This window comes from Zootoca vivipara, chromosome 9, assembly GCF_963506605.1.
Source record: "Zootoca vivipara chromosome 9, rZooViv1.1, whole genome shotgun sequence".
NCBI lineage: Eukaryota > Metazoa > Chordata > Lepidosauria > Squamata > Lacertidae > Zootoca > Zootoca vivipara.
In genome coordinates, this window is record NC_083284.1 from 22,618,829 (window position 1) to 22,637,570 (window position 18,742).

An 18,742-nucleotide genomic window follows, 5' to 3' on the forward strand; every position below is an offset into this window, starting at 1 on the left:
AGAGAGAGAGAGAGAGAGAGAGAGAGAGAGAGAGAGAGAGAGAGAGAGAGAGAGAGAGAGAGAGAGAGAGAGAGAGAGAGAGAGCAACATATGTCATAGCACAGGAGGGGGAACATTGGCAAGGAAGGGGTCTAGGCTTGTTTCCAAGCTGGGCAAAAGCCAAAGAAGATTCCAGGCAGACAAGAACCACCTGTTATAACATAGAAGGACACAGATCAGGGCAGGGAGAGGCTTAAAATATGAAATGAAAAAAGGGAGGTGACCTTATGGATCATTTTACTAAACATAATGTCCGTAAATTTAGACACCTAGTTCCATGCATCTACAGGCACTGTGTTTTGAGTAAACTAAGGTGTCCAGCAGTCCCTGCGGAGGCAAACCAAGGTTGCTTCCTATTCAAACATGGCACTGTTGCCCATCCACTGCAAGAACAGTATAACAGAGTGTTAGTTGTGTTGCTTCTGCACCAGGACAAAAGCAGGGCAGGGGGACTGTGCAGCCACCTCGTGTGAACACATTATTTTATTTCTTTATTCCACAAAAGTCATATACTGTTGGGTTGTAAAACGAAATAAGAAACCTCTCAAAGTGGTTTACAATAAAATTATCTGTAAAAAAAACAGCAGAAACAACCATCTTAAAAAAAAGTTAAAACCAACAAGAAGCTGAAAACCAAATTAAGACACTTGTCAACATTTTACATGTATGGATAGGCTTGCCTAACAAAAATGCTTTGAGTAGATATTGAAAAAAGAACGAGGAAGGCACCAGCCTGATGCCAATAGGCAAGGAGTTCCAAAATGTGGGTGCTGCCACACTAAAAGATTGGTTTATCCCAGGAAAAGAGTATTATGTGGCACCTGTAACAATGCCAGTTTTGCAGACAAAGCATATATGTGGTAAGATGATAAGGGTGGTTTAACCATCAGGCCCACTTCCCAGGAAACTCTGGGAATTGTAGCACCGTAGGGAAATAGGGGGTCTCCTATCAGCTCACACCACCCACAACAAGCTATAGTTCCCAGGATTCTTTAGGGGAAGCTGTGATTGTTTAAAGTGGTACCATACTGTTTTAAGTTTATAGTCCGGGTGAGGACTTAGTCATGCTGATAGCAGACCCATTTAAACCCATGGTGCTTAAGTTGGTCATGATTAAATCTCATTCATTTCAATGGCCTAGTGATATATATGTATGACTAATGGTGCAATCCTAACCATGTCAACTCAGACGTAATTTCTTCTGAATTCAATGGGGCTGACTTCCCAATAACTGGGGTTAGGACTGTAGCAACTATTATGGATCCAATCCATAATCTTTGATCAGGCTTCCTCCTGTATGTTCATAGCTGCCAAGTTTTCGCTTTTCTCGCGAGGAAGCCTATTCAGCATAAGGGAAAATCCCTGTAAAAAAGGGATAACTTGGCAGCTATGTGTATGTTGTGGTAAGAGAGAATGCCTATCTCTCATGTCACCACCAGTTATGGCTCAGATGTTGATGGGACCAAGAGAAGTTGCTCACTGAAGGATCTTAGGAGCCAGGCAGGTTTGTATAGGGAGATATAATCTTTCAGGTAGCCTGGGGTCAAGCCATATAGGGCTTTCGGGGTCATAACCAGCACTTACTACAACTGTGTGGGTACTATCCTATCCACATTTGCTTTGGAGTAAGGCCCATTGATCTCGGTGGGGTTTACTTTCAAGCAAACATGCATAGCATCATAGCCTGTTGGCACACATGGCCTAGTTTTTAAAAGCTGAAAGAACTGAGTATATGTGATTTAGAGAAAATAGTGATTAAAGGATGGAGGATACAATAGCAGTTTGCAGATTTGGATAAAACAGGTTCAAACGGCACTTTTTTTTTTTTGCAACCACTTTGCTCTAGATCAGGGTGGTCTTACTTTTCATACCAAGTGGACCGCAAGAGTACTTTGACACAGATCCCATGAGCCCCACACTGAAATAAATTTCCACAGCGTAAATTAAAGTGTTGGCAATATATTTAATATGATTTAATATACACAATATTGATAATTAAATACACATTTAATATATTTAAGTGATATTTCAAGTAATCAGACTTCATTTTTTAAGGCTTTAAGATGAATTTTCATGAATGTTGCCAAGGTCTGCCAAAAGCAGTCTGCAAGCTGCAGATTAGACCACCCTGTTCTAGATTGTCTTGATAATCCTGTCAAGACACTATAAGAACAGTCAGGCAGTGGAATAAATTGTCAAAGGAGGAAGTGATCATGCAACGTCTCTGAAAGTTTCTAAAGAAAGGAACGGAGGAGGTTCTGCGCCTTTTAGCCATGCACAAGACTCTATGTGCAACAGCTCTGAATGAACGTCACATGGGCCTCCTTAAATAGGGAATTCTGAGGGTTCTGTGAAAGAAAGACTTGCTCCCTATGTTCACACATCCAAAGGGCAATCCTATGGCAAGATCTGCTGGGATGAGCAGTTTAGGATTTCCAGCTCAGCTGGGATCAGCCAGCATTAACTCCCCAACCTCGGCTCAGCAGTTCAAAAGCATGCCAGTGCAAGTAAATAAATAGGTACCGCTGCGGTGGGAATCTAAATGGTGTTTCTGTGTGCTCTGGCACTAGTCACAGTCCTCCATGCACCAGTAGCGGTTTAGTCATGCTGGCCCCATGACCCGGAAAGCTGTCTGTGGACAAACGCCAGCTCCCTCAGCCTGAAAGCGAGATGAGCACCACACCCTATAGTCACCTTTGACTGGACGTAACCGTCCAGGGGTCCTTTACCTTTTTTACCTTTATGCAGGTGTAATTTGCTTATTCTGACTCAGCCAGCTGAACCAAAGGTGGCAGGGCTGAGGCTAATATAAATTCCCAAAAGGGGCATTCTGGGGGAGTGGCAGAGGCAGGACCACAATGGGGGTACTTCGGTTGGATCCTAAATCCATTATCCGCAGTCACGTCGAGACTCAGTATGACACACTATTTTAAAAGCTTGTTTACCCTTTGCCAGGCTTATGCAGAACAGCAGCAGCATCTGCCCCACTGCTGAATGGGTCCTAGATCTGTTGCAACTTTAGACCAGATTCTGGTGCATGGGATTGCTCCCTGAAGAGTGCAGTCCTATCTATACACATCTGTTCAAAAGGAAGTATCATTGTGTTCAATGGTTGCTTATTCCCAGGTAAGTGGATTTAGGAATGCACCTTTAGAGTCACTTTAGTTTATGCAATCAATAGCAAAGTGGTGAAGCCCAGTGTCTTTTGTAACATCTACCCTTGTGTATTCTTCTTAGTTTATAATAATAACTACATCATTATATACCATCCTGTTACATATCATAAATCATATTATTATATGGGTATATAATACTATTCAGTATGCTTATGAAATATGGTTAAGAATGACTGTCCACCTGCTGATTTTTATATATTTTCTATAAACTGCCAGGAGTGGCTGGGGAAACCCAGTTAGGTGGGTGGGGTATAAATAATTAAAAATATTATTATTATTGCCTGCAAAATACATATGCTTTAAACCAAAACAATTCATCAATACAAACTGTATCAGTACAAATGTGCAAAACAAGTTTTCAAAGCAACAAACTATCTCCACGGGCTGCTTCAGTGTTACTCTTTTGTATCTAATGCTTGTGCGTATTTCTCTGCAATACATGTTTCAATTGTACAACGTCTGCCTTGTTATCCTGTATTTCCATTCGGTGGAATTTAAACCAATGGATTGCAATAGATTTACTCCGAGTATAGTTTAGGAAGATATTGCTCTACATCCATCCTTTTTATTTGTGACCCTCAAATTGACGACATTCCAAAAATGATCCAATGGTTTGGATTAATTTTTCTCTCTTTCCTCCTTTTTTTTCTTTTAAAGTGCAACAAAAGGCAGTCTGTTCTCGTTTTACAACTTCTTAAAAATAAAACGCAGGGTGGTTTTTCAATGAATATGCTGCAACATGCAGTCCAGTTAAACATGCCCGGACCCATTGATCCCACAGGACTGGGCTGATCCCTCATGACTCTCTCTGAGCCAACGGATTCTTCTGTCTGCAGCAAAAACACAAACCACCAAAGAGTTCCGACCTTGATCGGTGCCATCCACGTGCTGCTCACATGCCCAGCGTAAACAGGAGGTGGGCCTGAAGGCGGCGGCGGCGAGAGAAACCCCGCGGACTTTGGAGAACTTGGGCGCAGCAGCCCTTTAAAAAGCACCGCCGAGCCCGCGCTTCCAGCCAATGGCGCCCGAGCGAGCGCTGAATATGCAAATCGCGGGGCGGGGCCTGCGCCCGAGACGAAGTTCGCCTTGCCAAGCAAGCAAGCCATTGTGGGAGAAGAAGCGTCTTTCTGCTTAAAGGGACCGGGAGTGGGATGTGCGCGCGAGCGAGAGCGAGCACGCGCCCTCCCTCCCTCCCTCCCTAACCAGGAAACAACATCTGTTAAGAATGACAGCTCCTTGTTTTGAGTCCTTTGTCTGCAACTGTGTCACATTATCGGGGCTGCAGTGCAGCAGCAAGGAAAAGGGCGGGGGGGGGAGGCTGGAAAACACACACACACACGCGCGCGCGCGCGCGCGACTGCTTTCTGGCATTTCCTGCCCTTCTGGTTTTAGCGCCGAAAAGTGATTAAAAATAATTTTATAAACCCACCAAACACCCCCACGCACGTTACAACACCACCACCCTTTCCTATCCGGCTCGCCTGTTAGAACAACCCAATATACCCCAATAGAAAGGTCTCCCACGCCTTTGTGTGGGAAAGCCCCCAATGGGGGAGAGGCTCGCGTTTCTGCCTGCCAGTAGCCCGAGCCCGCTCGCCTGCCCGGCCGCCCGCCCTGGCACTGTTGGGGAGACGGCGAAGCAGCAGCAGCCTCCCCCTCTCCCGCCCTCGTTCGGATGGCAGTCACGTCCGCCGCTGGGAGCGACGCTGGGGCTCCACCGAGCGAGGAGGGAGCAGACGTCAAAACGGCCTTATGAATATTGATGCGGAGGCTAGGCTGCTTTCGTAAAGGAGCAGAAGGAAGCAAGATGGCTGCCCTTTAGGATTGGTTAGCAGGAAGAGCAGATTGCTTCGGCTGGATTCGGCGAGGCGGAGGGGACTGCTGGAAAGAGGTCAGAGGCGCGCTTCTCTCTCTCCTTCTTCCCTATCTCTCTCTCTCTCTTTCCCTTTCCCACTGCTCCGAAACGCTCTCCTTTCTGACCTCCTTTAGTAGCCCGTGGGGCTCCTTGGTGTGACTTTTAGGGAAACACACACACACACACACAACTCTCCGCGGGTCCGAATGGAAAAGAAAATTACAGCAGCTTCGCCAACATGGCTGACAAATAGAAAAATTCGAAGCTATTTTGGGGGTTACTTCCCCCCTCTTTGCCCCCTGTATGTGTGTAGCTTTCGCCTTGTGAACTTTGCTGTTTTAGCTACTTGGGTTTGGGGCGGGTGAGTCCTCCCCCCCCCCCACACCTTTGTGCTTGTTGGACAGAGAAGTCGGTCTGCTTTGAGTTTTGTTTTTGTTTTATAAAATTGCACTTCTTTTTCCTCCTCTTCGCTTCCACGCTACACCCCCCCCCCCAATTGCAGCCGCCCTTTAAACGTGTGTTCTCGCTTACACACGTGCTGAGTTCTTAATCGCGTCCGGGCTTTATTCTGGAAAGAGACTCCCAAGTGGCCTTGGGGAAAGCAAGTTTACGCGGGGGTCGCTTTAAAATAAAAATAAAAATCGATGGTTGGGTTAGTTGACCAAAACTTTGAGAGCATGCCCTTATTAAAAATAATGATGATAAAATGGAAGAGGGTTTGTGATCTCTGGGCAAAAGCAAACTCTTTCTTGAGAGGTGCCTAGCGTAGAGGGCAGGGACGTTCTGCCAGCGGGTTAGAGAGGCGTGCGTGCGAGAGAGAGATTTTTTTGTGTGTGAAAGTGTTTTTTCGGCTTTGTGCTTTTCATGAATCAGCTCTCATTTGGTTTACCGGTGAGTGACAAGCAGACACAAAGGCAGGCGCAGTCCAAGAGAGAGGGCGGGAGGGGGGAAGAGAGGGGGGGGTTGTGGAGTTTTCAGGACGGCAAGGTCAGGGGCGCAGAAGGAAAGTGAAGCCCCCCATCCTGGGGAAGGAAGTGAGATTGGAGAGGACATTTGCTCCCCAGCTTCTTTTCTCTACCTTTGCAATTCTCTGTGCTATCTTGGCTTCGCAATTTCTGGATCCCGTGATGAGAGCCAGTTACTCAATGTGGGTGGTGGGCGGGGGGTGGGGTGGGAGGACGACGAGGGAAGCTTCCTTATGCCCTTTTAAAATAATTACCATTTAACGAGATCAAGGCTACTAAACCATAATCTACCAGGAATGTGCTAGGCAAATGCAAAATGTTGTGCCTTCTTGTATTTATTATTTAGCATTAAACCTAATTACAATCACTCCCATAGGTCATATGTTAGATCTATAATGGGAGCTTTAATCGAATTGGAAGTGTTTCCCTTTTTTGCCACTTAGCAGGCTTTCTGCAATAGTTCTTGAGTGTACATTATATAAAATTTGCCTTTGTAAACTGATTGTGGTGGGGATGGAAGGAGCTGATGTGATCTTAGCAGCTTTCCACTGAAACGTTCACTATGATGATCTCATTTTGAGATATGTTTTCCCCCTCGATGGTGAGTATGCAAATACAAAACCTGATACCATGAGATGGTAAGCAATGGTAGAATAGGACTTGTCTGGCTGTTATATGGATTTTTTTAAAATGAAGGAAAAGATGCCTTCCCTCTGTAGAAGAAGGTCAGTGGGTGGTTGTTTGCTAGCTAATAAGGCCATTGTATTTGCATTTTAATGGCAGGCTGACACTCCAGGAAGAGGGGTGGAGAGGAGGAATAGCAATAGCCTTACAGTCATTTGTGGAATTGCATGTGTATTCCATGATGGCACTTTCAGTTGAGAACTAAAGCCAATAGAACAAAGCTTATTTGTAAAACAAATTCAGCAGATGGGTGTTAATGGTCAAGCATAATGAGCAGGCTTCAGTTAGTGGAGGGGGGGTGATCAGAAGGCAGAAACAACCCCATACCCAATGCATGCTTGGTCTTAAACAAAAACTAAAAAACACCAAACCTCCCCAACATGAACCTGTTGAAACTCCTTGTGAGTCCTTGCCACTCTTATCTCTGAGGTTAACAAATTCACTCAATTAGCTTGAGTGCAGCCTGCTTTGAGAAGTGAAAGGGATGTTTGCAACAACTCCCACATTACCCCTCAAAGGTTAATGTGCTTTGCTGACTTTTTCTGGTTACATCAGCAGAGGGTTGATTTTTTTTTTTGGTATAAGCTTAAGAAGTCCATATTTCCTCACATTGTTCTATTATTTTTCAGTAATAATAAAAATAGCGGTATGCATTGTTCTCATGCGCTGCTTGATATGTTCCCAGATAATAACTGTTGTTTTATTTAAGTTAGTGACACACGTATGAAGTACAGTGGAAAATAGCTGTTTTCTTTAAACAAAACACTATCCACCTACCAGACCTCTCTCTCTGCAATGGGAAAACTTTCTTCCAGAATCATGAACTGAGCCGTTGTGTATTGTCAAGACTATCCAACATTCTGAAAAGCTTAAACAAAAAATTAAATCCTCAAGTACTGTTGATGGGATCAACCTTTGAAAGCAGCTTCTGCACACAGATTCTCTTTCTCAGCTGGGAACTCCACACACAGATTGGTTGGAGATCCAGTACAGCTTCCATTCACATTATGGAAGTGGGCTCATCCCTCTCTTTGCAAGTCAGTGAAATTGGTCTCTATCCCAAATTACAGTCTTGGGCTGCATGCATATTGGTGTACACAAATGTACCTCTGCTTAGGAGCACTGAGCATCAGCGTGACAGTTCATAAAGTTCATTTGCCACATCATGTAGTGCATAAATATGGTAAAGGTTGCAGGTGGCGCTGTGATCTAAACCACTGAGGCTCTTGGGCTTGCTGATCAGAAGGTCGGCGGTTTGAATCTCTGTGATTGGGTGAGCTCCCGTTGCTCTGTCCCAGCTCCTGCCAACCTAGCAGTTCAAAAGCACACCAGTGCAAGTAGATAAATAGGTACCGCTGCGGCGGGAGGGTAAACGGCATTTCTGTGCACTCTGGTTTCCATCATGGTGTTCCATTTTGGCAGAAGCGGTTTAGTCATGCTGGCCACACAACCTGGAAAGCTGTCTGTGGACAAACGCTGGCTCCCTCGGCCTGAAAGCGAGATGAGCGCTGCAACCCTATAGTTGCCTTTGACTGGACTTAACCATCCAGGGGTCCTTTACCTTTACCATAAATATATTACCAATGTTCTGTGACAGATTCTGTGGCATCTAGTACTTGGTAAGGGTCAGGGCATCTAGATCCTGCCTCAAAAGTACTTAAATCTTTACTTGTGTAACTTATAGGATAAAACCTTTAGCTTAGCAACATGTATTCATAATATATACTGTAGAGTTGAATGACTTTTGTCTCTTTAAAAGTTCCATTGTTGAACATCCTAGTGGATGTGATGAGAGTTCTAGGTTACTGCATATCATCAGAATAAACAGTGAACAACTTTATCAGAATTTTGCCCTTCTAGAGATAAAGCATGTTGTTGTTATTACTTTTAGGACCTTTCACTTACTGTATTGTTATGTATATACTAACCTCATTTTTGAAATGAGGTTCCTAGTCTTAGACTTTGTTATGCCAAAAGTGTTGTGCCCTGATAAATTGTTATGGTTGTTCAATTGTTACTCAATTTTGAATGGCAAAAGGGCAATGTGAAGTGACTGTGGCTGCAATCCTAATCTCAGTGGGGCTTGCTTCTAAGTAAACAAGACACTGATTGTCTTGAGTTTCAAAATAATGTGTAGCACTGAAATTGCCTTTCGAAATCAGTACATTATTCCTGCAGGATCAACTAAAACTGGCTGCCCTTCTCAAAAGCATCTCTGTCCTCAAGATTTCATAAATGTACATGTGGCAAACTGCACTATTTTGTTGCAGCTTGCCCAAGTGCTTGTTCTGCTGGGGTTGCTGTTTTACTTAGGATGCTACTTAATTGGCACTGTGCAGTTGGCTGGACCATCCCATAAGTTAGCTGTGCTTTATTTCTATTAAACTTGCTGAGGTTTAACTATGGCTAACTTTTCGCACTGATTTCAGTGGAACCCAAGTTCAGCTAACGGACTGTGTTCCTAAACACAATTACCCTGAGAGTAGGTCTCACCGAACTAATTAAAGGTTACTCGTGAATAGACACATGTGGGACGTCACTGCTAGTCTGGATCAAACCACTGACTACTTAAAAAAAACAAGACAACTTTCCCCAACGCCCATGGGATGTTCACTGTCCAGGCCAACTCTAGAGTATTCACATTGCTAATGAAAGATTGAGAAATAATTTCTTTCCTGATAATAAATGCACAAAGGGGAAATGGAATCCTTAAAGTGATGGGGAATACATTCACTTTTTAATTCCCTGCAAGGATCAGCTAACTATTGGCAAAACGTTCTATTCAGGGCAGTAGAGTATTGCTAATTTTGAAGAGAGCAAAGAGATCTTTTTCATGTTCCATCGGACAAATGTAAATAAGTTTTCTTGTTCTACAATTCTGTGATTCTATGATTCACCAGAAACTTAAATTTCTGGATTGGAATGTGTGTGTGCTGCTGTCACTGGATTTGTGGGCTAGTCGATTGTTTAAGGGCAGGTAAACATATATGAGACTCAAACAGATATTTCCCACACTCCCCAACAGCAGAAAAACTGTGACTTTGCTGAGCAACTTCTGAGAAGCAGTTGCTAAAAATTCCTCTCTGTGTGAGATGCTAAACTTAGTTGCTAAACTTAGTTTTCCCGATTATAGTCGAGGATCATGATAAGATGCAGGCATGATACTCCCAAGCCATACATGAGACTCTAGGTCAAAACTGTCACCTTGACTTGGGCCTGGAATCAATAGGAAGCTCATGCAGATGATGCCACATGGATGTAATATATTGCTAGTGACTTCCCACGATGCAGATGTTGGCTGTATGCATGTTGTATTCACTGTACAGTCGTAGCTTGGATTTCGGACACCTTGGCTCCCGAACAAATTGGCTCCTGAACGAACAAATCCCGGAAGTGTGTGTTCTGGTTTTCAAACGTTCTTTCAGAAGCCGAACGTCCAACGGGGCTTCTGATTGGCTGAAGGAGCTTCCAATCGGAAGCCGCGCTTTGGTTTCCGAACATTTCAGAAGTCGAACGGATTCCCAGAATCAGGGGCGTAGGAAGAGGGGGGCGATGGGAGCGCGCCGCCCCTGGCAGCGTGATCCCGGTAGGGTGCCATCACGGCTGTCCCCATCCCCAGAACGCGTGCCACGCCCATGCGAGTGGCACGCTCCACCCCCAGGATGCACACCAGCCCTGCCCGCGCTCCGCCACTGCCTGCAATAGATTCTGTTCAACTTCCGAGGTACAACTGTACTTCCTAAGGGATTGTCAATGGCATTATAGTAATGAACACTTTGGTTACATGCACCAAGGAGAGCGGCTACTCTGTTTCAATCTGCTTGAAAGAGATTGTTATGGCCATGTCAAGAAGAAGAAGAAAGAAGAAGAAGAAGAGTTTGGATTTTATATCCTGCTTTATCACTACCCTAAGGAGTCTCAAAGCAGCTAACAATCTCCTTTCCCTTCCTCCCCCACAACAAACACTGTGTGAGGTGAGTGGGGCTGAGAGACTTCAGAGAAGTGTGACTAGCCCAAGGTCACCCAGCAGCTGCCTGTGGAGGAGCGGGGACGCGAACCCGGTTCCCCAGATTACGAGTCCACCACTCTTAACCACTACACCACACTAGAGCCATTGAAACTTAAACTTCTAGGAACTGGAAATCTGTAAGGCCTGGTTGGTTTGTGGCTGCTCTGGGATGAAGATTCTCCATGTTTATTTCACTTATACTCGGCTGTTTTCTCCAGGGCTCACTTGAGCTTGGATATGTAACTTGAAAGCTTCTCCATGGAATTCAAGCACCCGGAGGTATTTTTGAAAGCCTCTGTGTGTGGCAAGGTGGGTCCTAGTGTTAGATTAATTAATGGAAGGTAAATGTATCATTAGCTATTGCCCATAACAACTAAATATGCATATTGTGCCATACCCAGTGGTAAAATATCGCTGACTACTAGATACTGGAGCCAAATTATAAGGAATGGCTAATGGCTGTTCTCAGAACACCATGCTTGTGAACTTCCCAAGGGCATCTAGGAGTCAGAAGTGGATTAGATTAGATAGACATTTAATCCAATACAGAAAGTTAGCACTTATGTCTTTATGGGCAGAGGCAGTCTAGATTTACTGTGTCTGTCACCACCCAGAAGAATTCTATGTGATGGCATTTTGGAGTTTCCAAAGCATTCTTCACAACTGCCATTGTTGCAGCATAGCCTTTTAACAATGATCAGTGCCACAACTGGGTCAGCTTTGGTACAAGATCAATGCTAACTCCGTCTGTGCTGTTTTTCCTCCTTTGTTTTCTTTCTTACTCTTTCCCTCCCTTGTCTACTTTTGAGCCCTTGCTAAGTTTTGAAAAGAATTGGTGGTTCTTTTGAACAATGCTGGAAAACACAATCTCAAATTATTTTGCCAAACAAGATAAACTATTGATTTGTCTTGTTCTCTCTGGCTGCTGTGAAGGCATTTTGCCAATCCTTAATGTTATGACATCATCTGAAAAGGCTATTTGTTTGATCTGGTTCTGAAACGCAGTGGGATGCATTATGAATCATAAAAAAACTGACTGCAGTGTGAATCAGAGATGGATAGAAGCTAAAGAGAGATTTGAACATACCTATTATAGCTCTGTTATAGCTCTGTTGTAATTTTAATCTGAACCAGGTAACAACAAATCCACTTCAATTAACCTCTGGAAACTTAGAAGTCTTTTAAATCTATTTGAAAAATTGCTAACTGAAGATGGTATGTACAAAAATACAAAGCATCTCACAGATACATGTTGTGAAGAGTCTAATAAAATCAGTGTAAGATTTTAAAAGCCTAAATTGTAAGGGCTAGTGACTGATTTAACCCGTGTCTAGTTTACTCATGAAGATACTGTACTATGAATTGGGAACCCCCTTTTTAGCCTTACTATTGTCCTAAAGCAGGGTTTCCCAAACTTGAGTCTCCAGCTGTTTTTGGACTACAGCTCCCACCACCCCTAGCTAGCAAGATCAGTAGTCAGGAATGATGGGAATTGTAATTCGAAAACTGCTGGAGACTCGTGTTTGGGAAACCCTGCCCTAAAGTCATGAATTGGCTTCTGACAAACTACTCTCTTGGCCTCAACCCCAGCCCAAATGCATGGGATAGCTGCCTTAAACCAAGTCAGACCACTGATCCATCTAGGTTAGCATTCTCCAACACTGACTGGTGGTGGCGCTCCAGAGTTTAAGGCAATAATATTCTCCAGGCCTGCCCAGAATTCCTATGGACTGAATGTGGGATTTCTGCCTGCAAAGCATGTACTATACCACTGATGTAAGCCTTTCTTCCTACTCCCCCGCCTTCTGGATTCTCGTAAGGATTGCAACAGTATAGAGTGCAAGAAAAGCTTTGATCTGAACACTCTACAAGGTTTCAAACAGGAGTCTTTCCCAGCCCTACCTGAAGATGGTAGAGATTGAATCATGGAGCTTCAGCAAGCAAAGCACATTTACCTGCGCCCCCTGTCCTATGGTTTACCATGGTGTGTGAATGCAGCCAATATTGTAGATATATTTTAGAACAGTTGAGAACTGTTCTTGTTCTTATTCATTGGCATTTGAAAATGTTTTCCTCTGCACAAGGAAAATGGGACTTAAAGCAGATCTGCAAGGAAATCCAGTTTTGCTGAAACTCCAGATAATATGCAACACTGGAGGTTGTGGCTGCAATCCTACGCAATAGCCCTGAATACATAAACAGTCACACCATATACATCATGTAAATGGAGAAGGCAAAGCTCCACACATTTTGCAGAGCACCACCTCCTGCCATTGCCAGGCATGAAAAATACTTACATGTGGCGGAGACTTTGAATTATAGCTTGTAGTTCTTCTGTCAAGAAGGGTGTATCACCTGCCGTTCTTGCCCCCAAGCAAACTAAACAGATTTGCTTGGGGTTCCCCTATAGCCGTAATGCTGATAATGTCTGGACAGCTGTGACTGCTTATTCACAGAAGGAAGTGTGGAATAGAGGTCATGCAGTGTGGAGATCTATGGACATGGACTCTTAGGTCTAGTTCACATGTTCAGGAGTGGTCTGACTGGCATGTGAGAATCAACCACTGATGTGTGTATATATAACAGGTACGTAAGTGTTTCTAAATGGAGTCCGTTCATACTTTCATTGGCATCCTATAACCAAGTGATGTCCTTGACTATATGAACCTGCCCTTAGAAATGTTTCGATGTACTGTTTTAATTGCTCTTTCAATTTGTACCCCACCCTTCATTGTGTAGTGATTCCAGTGTATGTAACATACGCTGCAGATCAGGATCAAAACCACTACAATGGAAAATTTCCCGAAATGCTAAATAAAATTCCCCATGCAGTTCTAACCCTACAGCAGGCAAGACCCTATTATCACAGAGGGGAAGGCATTCCGTGAAACTGGTGCCACCACTGAGAAGGCACTATTCCACATCACAGTGAATTTCAGCCAGTAATGGGATGCCAAGAACGGGTTCTCCCACAGATCTTGAAGCAGAGCTTTTAAGAGGTTTAAAGCATGAAAGCAGGAGTTGGATCAACAGTTTTGCACCTTTTTAAAAAGGGGGTTTGTGTGTATCCTTCCTCTATTTGGAATGATTAATTAATTCATAATATTGGAATTATCTCTGTAAGGTAGAAGGGTGAGGAAGAGTACTGGCCTGGAGAGGGCTTATTACTTTACTGGGTATACTGGTACCCATGCATTTATTATTGTGATAGTGTACACTTGCACATTTTCTGTCCTCTGCTCTAGCATAAGAAACTCTTGTGTAGAGCTTGATATTTGTTCACCTGAAATAACTGTGCCATTAGTCTATTAAAAGCGAGGTGATTGCTTTGTTGACTTGCCAGGTGAGGAACCTACAATAAATATACATCTCTTGGCTGGAATTGCCCCAAATGACAGTTTAGTTCAGGTCTTGCGCAATGTATTACAGAGAATAAGTTGCCAAGCAGGCAGCAGGATATGGGAGAAAGGCTTTTTGGCTGCAGTCGCAGATAATTAATTCTCTTGTCTAAAATTCTGGAATGATTCCTTTACCCTGCACATATAGTCAGCTAGAGGTCTAGATAGACATTTAGTCTTGAGTTTCTGATTGAACTGCGAAGCTTTGGCTAGAGTCTTGTGCAGAAAGTGTGCTTTGTAAAATGAGCCTAAATGCACTTTGGGAGGGAGGGGAATCACACTGAGAGAATAGTTAATGGTCTATACAACCGGGGAGGGGGGATCTGTGGCCTTCCAGATGTTGTTGGACTGCACAATACCCAATAGCCACAGCTAACATGGCCAGTGATAAGAGATTATGCATTTCAACAACATCTGGAGGAATATTGATTACTCACTCCTGTTACATCACTTCCTTTTCACTAAGCTAGTATATAGAATGGGAAGTGGTGAATAGAGTAAATGGAGATGCTGAGATCAAAAAGAGAGTTGTAATCCAACAAAGTAGTAGTTGTGCTAGAGAAGACTGGATAGGAATGCTAGATTGTGCATATTTCTGCTCCTATGATTAATCCTTCATTTGTTTACTTATTTATGGCAACTCTGTGTCATCACAGAACCAGAGTTCTTCGGGTGCCTTACAATGCTTTATTGTTCCACAAAATCCTTGTGTTTGAAAGGACCCACTGGAAAGCTAGCTATGGAGGCTGCGTGGGCTATGTCTCAAGATGAAAGGGAATCTGGGCTCGAATGAAGTACTAACTGGGAATAATTATTGTTTGTGTTATATTTTTACCCTGTTGTTTGCACATGGGAACTAGGGCCTGCTCCAAACTGCTGAACTTGAAAGTGGAAGGAAACAGCTCTAGTTCTTGGGCATCTCTCATTATCCACTTCCCCACTGTTGACGGGTGCAAGCCTAAGTGAAATAGGAAGTGGGTAACACAAGAGAGACCTGGTACTGTACCTTGCTAGCTTGGAGCTACCATTGCTGGCATTGCACAAAGGCTGCTGGTCCCCATGAGCTAAACTTGTTGGTACCTTTGGACTAACTGGCATTGACGAAGTATTTGTCTAGCTTATGGATATCTGACATGCTGGCTTGCCTTGCACAAAAATGCTACTATCATGGTAAAAAAAACTTAGCATGTGGAAGTACCAGTATGTAGGAGTCGATAGCTGGTCCACTGAGGTGTAAAGGAGTTACTCTTGAAAAGTCAAATTTCTAATAGGTTTAACACTCAGTGTTTACTGAAATAAGTTGTTTTAGAGGCAGAAACTGAAAGCCCAATAACTTTATACAGGAAAATAAGTATTACCTATTGACTTTCTACCGATACATTAAAAAAAACCATTGCTAATCCAGGTAAATTGGCCTTAGTTCTTGAAATTAGATTTCCATCTTAGTTCTTGCACTACAGCTTTAATTTTCATTTCTGTCTGTTATAGCTCAGTGAATAATCCCAAATATTTAACTTATTTCATTGGGAAGGCAGCCTCAGGCCATGGCTTTTTAATGGCAGGTGAATGAATGCAGGTCTTGAAGCCAAATGAATACCAAACAGGTAGGTAGCCGTGTTGGTCTGAGTCGAAGCAAAATAAAAAAATTCCTTCAGTAGCACCTTAAAGACCAACTAAGTTTATATTTTGGTATGAGCTTTCGTGTGCATGCACACTTCTTCAGATACACTAGAAACAGAAGTGTCAGACCCTATATATATACAGAGGGTGGTGGGGGTGGGTGGGAATGGTAATGATTTCCAAGCTTAAAACCATGGAAGCACCTGGGATGAATAGAGATATCGGATTCTTATCTCGTTATGCATGATCAAGCTTTCTTTAGCACCTCAGCCCAGGACTAATTGCAGCCATCAGCAGCCATTAACACCCATCTACAGGTTTACCACTCCCATCAGCCCATCTCCCATTCCCACCCACCCCCACCACCCTCTGTATATATATATGGTCTGACACTTCTGTTTCTAGTGTATCTGAAGAAGTGTGCATGCACACGAAAGCTCATACCAAAATATAAACTTAGTTGGTCTTTAAGGTGCTACTGAAGGATTTTTTTTATTTTGAATACCAAACAGATGGGGGAGGGGACCCTCAATCCAACCTGTCTTTTTCTTGAAGTGCCAATATTTCTGCATGCTTCTTTCAAAAATAATTGTACTATGAAGTAATAACCACAATTAAAAGTAGCAGTTAGGGGATAAGGTTGTGGCACGCCACTTCAACAAACAAGGGGCTCTGGTTTCTTTTATTGAACTTGTAGGCTCTTTGACTTGTGTACATCACCTACCACATGCAATGAGGCCATTTATTAGTTCAGACTTAGCATCTGTAGGTTGTTTACCAGTTCAAAGATAGGACAAGTTCATGACTTCTTGCATTGCTCAAAATCATATGGACAAGTATTGCCCTGTTGGACTGAAGTCACTTTCAGGTTAGTAGTTTGAGATTGCAACCTTCCAGGTGTCTGGGTAAAGTGGATAGAAAAACAAAATATATTCAAGCAGAGCTTCATACTCGCTTGTACCCAAATGCTGCAACCATCAAGTCTTCTATATATGTGGAAGTAAATACTCATGCACTCACAAAGGACTTCATTAGAAATCAAGGCAGATAGGACCAGGTATCCTGTTGGAAACCACTGAACAGTGTCTTTTGTGTGAAAGCTGAAACTTTGAAAATAAAATTCAGTATCTTCATTACAGCAACCAGTGTATCGGTTCTTTATTTTCATTAGGATACTTGTTTTAAATTTATTGCTAACATTCCTTTGCCTGTACTTGAGTTACAGAGAGTTACATCGTAGCTTGTTCACTCCTCACACAGTTCCTTCTGATTTCTTTCCTCAATAGTTGGCACACATTTTCGCCTTGCTTTGGAGAAAGCAGCTAACCGTTCTAGGAAATGTCTGCCACTGTGATGGGATGCACACTTTTTGCAACATTTTGCTCTCCAGGAAGGCCCCAAGATGCATGGCTCTAACTTGCTTTCCCTTCAACGCTGCAGACCGAGCTGCTCTTCCCATTCAGAGTTTTTTTTCTGATCCAGCCTCAGTCAGCACCACGTGGACTTTGCGCACATGTCTGACTGTTTACAAACACCCTCCCAGAATTCCCAAGAGCTGTTGCGTAACAGTCTGGCGGGTGCAACAGTTCGCGAGTCGGCACCGTTCACCCGCAATGGTCTACTTTCCCCTCCATTTTTATTATCGCCCACAGCCATCATAACCTTGTTATAGGCTGGTTGGAGTATTCCACAATACTCAGGGTTCTTTCCCCTCCCTGCTTTTTTTAAAATAATAATCTCCTTTTGTTTTGGCGACATTCAGCTCTGTAGCTTACAGCAAGGTCATCTGCGGTGAGCCAAAAATAGAAGCTTCACCGCTTGACAAAGAACTGGAACCGGGCAGTGCAAACCTTGTGTGCCATAGGGAGTAGACGTAATTTCTGCTTTCCAAAAGGACTAATAGTCTGCAGACAACTGCCAACATATGAAAGTAATGCAGGGTGCGTCCTTGCTATTTGGATCTATGTGGGGAAATGCCGAACACTCCAATCAGCAGTCTTTAACCCAGGCTACAGTTATGCACACACACACAGTAGGGCTGCATAAATCCCACAGAAGAGCATGCTGTAGCAGATTAGCTGTCCAGAATTGTAGTCTACACATTTTAACTCTTCCAACCAAAAAAGCAGGCAAACGTTTTGCGACTGCAGTGATTTTCTTGTTACGGTTGAAGGTAAGCATGGGGTTTTTAAGTGCTGTACAGGTTTGAGGGGTGGTAAGGTGAGCGGGTGGGAGTAGGTGGCACTGTGGTCTAAACCACTGAGCCTAGGGCTTGCTGATCGGAAGGTTGGTGGTTCGAATCCCCGTGACGGGGTGAGCTCCCGTTGCTCGGTCCCAGCGCCTGCCAACCTAGCAGTTCGAAAGCACATCAAAGTGCAAGTAGATAAATAGGTACCGCTCCAGTGGGAAGTTAAATGGTGTTTCCGTGCACTGCTCTGGTTTCGCCAGAAGCGGCTTGGTCATGCTGGCCACATGACCCAGAAAAACTGCCTGCGGACAAACGTTGGCAAGTAAAGCGAGATGAGCGCTGCAACCCCAGAGTTGTTCACGACTGGACCTAACTCTCAGAGGTCCTTTACTTTTTTTTTAAGGTGGGCAGGCTGCTACACATTCATAGTTGTTTGAGCAGGGTATGCTGTCACAGATTCAAACAGTGTGTCACATATGGCGGCACTAACTTTCATTTCATGCACCCATTTCAAAACATATTCATTTTAGCCAGCCATTAGCAAACGCTTTTCGCAGGTGCAAAGACTATCATGCAGCTATCCTAAGCATGCTTACTCAGAAGAGAGATGTGGTGGCTGCAGTTCTGTTTAATTTCTTGGCGGTCTGTGGGAATGTTCTCATGAAGCAATACCCAGTACAGTTTGGGAAGACGATTCTCCTTTTCTCTGATAACTGCTTGGATCTCATGAGTGACCCATATTTCCCAAGGATGGAAGCAACTGTGAATGTTGGAGACATAGGCTCACTCATAGGATCCAAGTAGTTCT

At 43.7% G+C, this 18,742-nt stretch overlaps 1 protein-coding gene across 2 annotated transcripts in view; it reads left to right on the plus strand.

Annotated features, from left to right (window-relative positions):
* The first annotated feature begins 4,738 nt into the window (after positions 1–4,738).
* Positions 4,739–18,742, plus strand: part of TET2 (tet methylcytosine dioxygenase 2) — a 72,208-nt gene continuing 58,204 nt past the window's right edge. Inside the window, exon 1 of one of the 2 annotated variants that reach the window (XM_035111806.2) lies at positions 4,739–5,106. The gene's annotated coding sequence lies outside the window, so the exon portion shown is untranslated. The remainder of the gene's footprint in view (positions 5,107–18,742) is intronic. The other variant, XM_060278485.1, reaches the window with a different exon arrangement.